We start from the raw sequence: 4276 nt of genomic DNA, 5'->3' as shown, positions 1-4276 counted from the left end.
TGGTGGACCCACACCGCTGCCATACGTCAGGATATACTCATTTTATTGGCGAATAGTAAGCGTGCAGTTCGTCTGACGGCGGGTAAATTCTATGCTATGGATGTGGAGAGACTGCGGTCGGTAAGTGTTGGAAAAGTGATTTTTCCGCTGAAGTTTACAGTTAAATGGCGTTAGAGCGAAGAAAATGTATAATTTTGTTTTCGATTTTTCAGGTGGTTACTCAAGCATTTTCGTTTTTGACTCTGCTACAGAAGTTAGCGGCTAAAAATCAGAAGTGAACTATGTAGATTTTGACTCAGTAAATATTGTGTAAGTGTTTGGAAATAAATATTAGAGACCATGTTAGCGTAAGGTTTTAAAATTGAATCTCATTGCCTTAATCAGTTAGAGTCAGTTTAATGGAATGAAGTGTTTTAAGGATTCTTAGGATTAGATACAATAAGTATTGGACATATTACTTCTTGAATACTGGATCCTCTTCGCTGTGGTTGTAGACCCTTATGCCAGCATAGTAATGTCCTGTGACCGTATCCTCCATCTTAGTGTAGTCGTTGTAATTCTGGAGAATCTAAGAAAGCGGAGACCGTACGATAGACCAGTTTTCGAAGAAAGTTCATTGAAGGAAGTTTCTGGTGTGTACCAACATATTCATATTTTGTCTTCGATTACTAAACCATACAGAAACTCTCTCGGATTGCGCTTGAATACCAGTGGCTTCAAGTGTGTATCTGGCAGTTTTCTCATATCCAATATTTCATACAAGAAATGTCCCACACGATATTCTTTCTCAATAACCATCTTTAGGTTCAAGCTTTGCAAATTTACAGTTGTGTTATCATGAAGAAGAAACCAGCATTAACATTAACGGCAACTTCGAAATCCAACTCAGGATAACTCTTGCCAACAGGTGCTACTTTGGACCGAGTAGGCAGTTAAGTAAGTTAAATAAGTAAAGTTCTCTCTCGACGAACAAACATCCAACTCTATAAGACCAGCGCACAACCCTGAGTAGGGATGGTTCGCTTCCTCACTTTGGCTCGCTTTCAAACGGATGTTCTTTTTTTACCTAGAGGATACTTGGTCTAATACCGGTAGTCGTGAGCTGCTTGAGCCATATGTAAATGAATCGTTTCAGGCCACTTCCAAGCGAATGGCGATCAGAGAACTTTCCTTACTTACGTGAACTTCTACACATGACTCCATCCTCCCTAAAACTTATACTGATATAAAATGACTTTGAATGATAACGTCATCGCCATCAGAATAAGGAAGACTAGCTACGAGCAGTTCGATTCCAAAAAAGGTTTCAGACAAAGATACCCGCCATCAAGCGATTTCTTTAATCTTATGCTTGAGAAAATAGGCTGCAGAGCTGAATCGTACTAGCACAATGTTTTTCAAAGTCTTGAGTTATTGATACATGTCGGTGATATCGACATAGTTGTCCGTAGCCTTGGGTGCATCATTCTCAAGAAAAAGAAGCGAGGTAGACAGGTCTGATGGTGGATAAGACAAAGTACTATCGATTGGACAATTACTATTTCCAACCGAAATTGAAAAGTAAAAAAAAGTTCTCGCTAAATCAAATTAATGCTCTGTAAGTCACTTATAATACCCGTTCTGTTGTAAGATGTAGAAGAACGGACGAGACTAATTCTCTTCTTCTTTACTGGCGTAGACACCGTTTACGCGATTATAGCCGAGTCAACAACAGCGCGCCAGTCGTTCTTCTTTTCGCTCCGTGGCGTCAATTGGATATTCCAAGGTTCTTCTCCACTTGGTCCTTCCAACGAAGTGGAGGTCTTTCTCTTCTTCTGCTTCCCCCCTCTACGTCGAATACTTTCAGAGCTGGAGTGATTTCGTACATTCGGACTTCAAAGTTATGACTGTCAATATCGTCGGCATATGCCAGCAACTGTACACTCTTATAAAAGATTGTACCTGCCCGATTAAGTTCTGCAGCTCGAATTATTTTCTCCAGCAGCAGATTGAAGAAGTCGCACGATAGGGAATCGCCTTGTCTGAAATCTCCTTTGGTATCGAACGGTTCGGAGAGGGACTTCCCGATCCTGATTACTTTTGCGGGGATACCAAATTCAGACATCGCGGCATAAAGGCAGCCCCTTTTCGCGCTGTCGAAAACAGCTTTGAAATCGACGAAGAGGTGGTGTGTGTCGATTCTCCTTTCACGGGTCTTTTCCAAGATTTGGCATGGTGATTATCTGGTCAGTTGTTTTTCCAGGTCTAAAGCCACATTGATAAGGTCCAATCAGTTTATTGACGGTGGGCTTTAATCTTTCTTCTCTCTTCAACTTCAACTCTCGGTATCTATCCCATCCCGCACGTGTTATGGTCGATTCCAACGTTGCGAGATAGGTAGCCCGTTTTCTCTCCCCTGCGACACGGCCCTCAACGTCGTACCAGCTGTTCTTTTGCACTTTCCGAAAAGCAATGGTAAGGAGTTTGAAATGCCGACTCACAGTTCCCTTATACCGAGTTGTTGACGAGTGCTCTCAGAGAGCAGGAGTGCAAGCCGAGTAGAAAATCGTTCGGCTGCCTGTTGTGATTGCCTTTTTTGCTCCACAGAGGCGGGTGCGAATCTTGGCTGCAACAAGATAGTGGTCCGAGTTGATGTTAGGACCTCGGAGCGCACGCACATCTAAAACACTGGAGACGTGTCTTCTCGCCATCACAACATGATCGATGTGGTTGGTGGCTTTTCGATCCGGAGACAGCCCGGTAGATTGTGGTATTTTTTTTAATATTCTTAAGAAGCGTTTGAGATAAAAATTCCCCCAAGGGTTTCTTAGATCCCAAGCTAGGTTACAAGTCCGGCACCCGCTTGTAATGCTCCTTCGTACCTTTACAACACACTTGTAATCAGGAACAACAGAACGTCTTTATTCTTGGAACGTAAACGAGCAAAAGATAAATAGAAAGCACCAACAAATATAACAAAATCGAATTAAGCGAAAACTTGGAGCTTTTCGCCAAACAATTTTCATTGTAATTTAGTAAAACAAACACACACGAGAACACTTTAAACTCTCTTATCAACGTGATGAGTTTACAAAACACATAAAATGAATAAAGAAAATGTTTGAAAAAACAAAAAAACTAAACAGAAGTGAAAAGAAATATCTCCACAGAAAGGAAATAGAAACAGATTGTTACAAATTTCTTTGTACGCATTCGGAATAACTGTAAAAGTGTCGTTTGCAAAAGAATACTGAAATTCCACCTCCCAGTCCATTTGTATGCTCACCAACAGCTGTGAGCAAAAATGTAATCGAATAAAAGCCATTTAAACAAGGCAAAAAAGGTAGCAACAAAAGACGCAGAAAAAACGACAACAAATGAGCGCGGATTGTGCGTTTGCGTTGGCTGAAGCGTGGGCGCAGCACTTGTGACTTACTGGCTGAATTACTCGCATTCACGTAGATTTGGTTTTTGGTGTAGTTGGTAGGCCTGGTGGTCGTAAAAAAGTTTTCAACTCATTTGTGCTTTTCATTTCATGTTTTTGTAGAAATAAGCGAATCAGCGCGTCGGTTGCTTATGAATTGCAAAAGCGTTTTCTTCATGACATATGTGCGGTTGTGGTAAAAGTTGTCTTATCTACTCTAGTATTGTGAGTAATTTTAGTATGTTATATGTATGTGTGGGTTTTGACTTGACTGAATAGACAAATGCCAACACTTGWGAGTAAATCACAAGACAGACAGACAGGTACAAATTGCTAAACTTGATACTTTGTTGTTGTATGCAATTCATTATGTGGTTGGAGGTTTTGAAGTTTTTCACATGTATGTAATTCACACTGCAATTCTTCTGACATGAACATTTTGAACACTAAATCAGCTGATTTAACGGTGACAAGAGCTTACAAAGCTTATGGATGTAAGTAATGATAGACAGTCTTTAACTAAGACCTAAGTAACAATTTTAAAAGGTCTAAATATTTTTGCTCTTCGATTTCTGCTCACATTATAAATCTATACCTGAAATACTTTTTGAGTAGCAGCGTCTAAAGTGCAGTCGCTCAGTTCATCAACGGAGATCGCGCTTATTTATAAATATATTTAATTTTTTTCTTCAAAAACTTCACTGTTGTTTTCCTCCCCAGTAATTGACTTCTTTTGGTTGTGGGTGTTTTTTACGTGGCGGGTCCCTAACCCAGCGTACAAGATTGGATAGTGATGTTTCGCCTTCTCACTTTAGCTTGTCTTCAAACGTTTGGTTTTTTGGCTGCACAGTGGATACTTGGTCTAAGACTTGG

Source organism: Bactrocera latifrons, unplaced genomic scaffold, assembly GCF_001853355.1.
Source record: "Bactrocera latifrons isolate USDA-ARS-PBARC rearing strain unplaced genomic scaffold, ASM185335v1 scaffold_75, whole genome shotgun sequence".
Taxonomy (NCBI): domain Eukaryota; kingdom Metazoa; phylum Arthropoda; class Insecta; order Diptera; family Tephritidae; genus Bactrocera; species Bactrocera latifrons.
Note: the sequence above shows the minus strand (reverse complement) of the source record.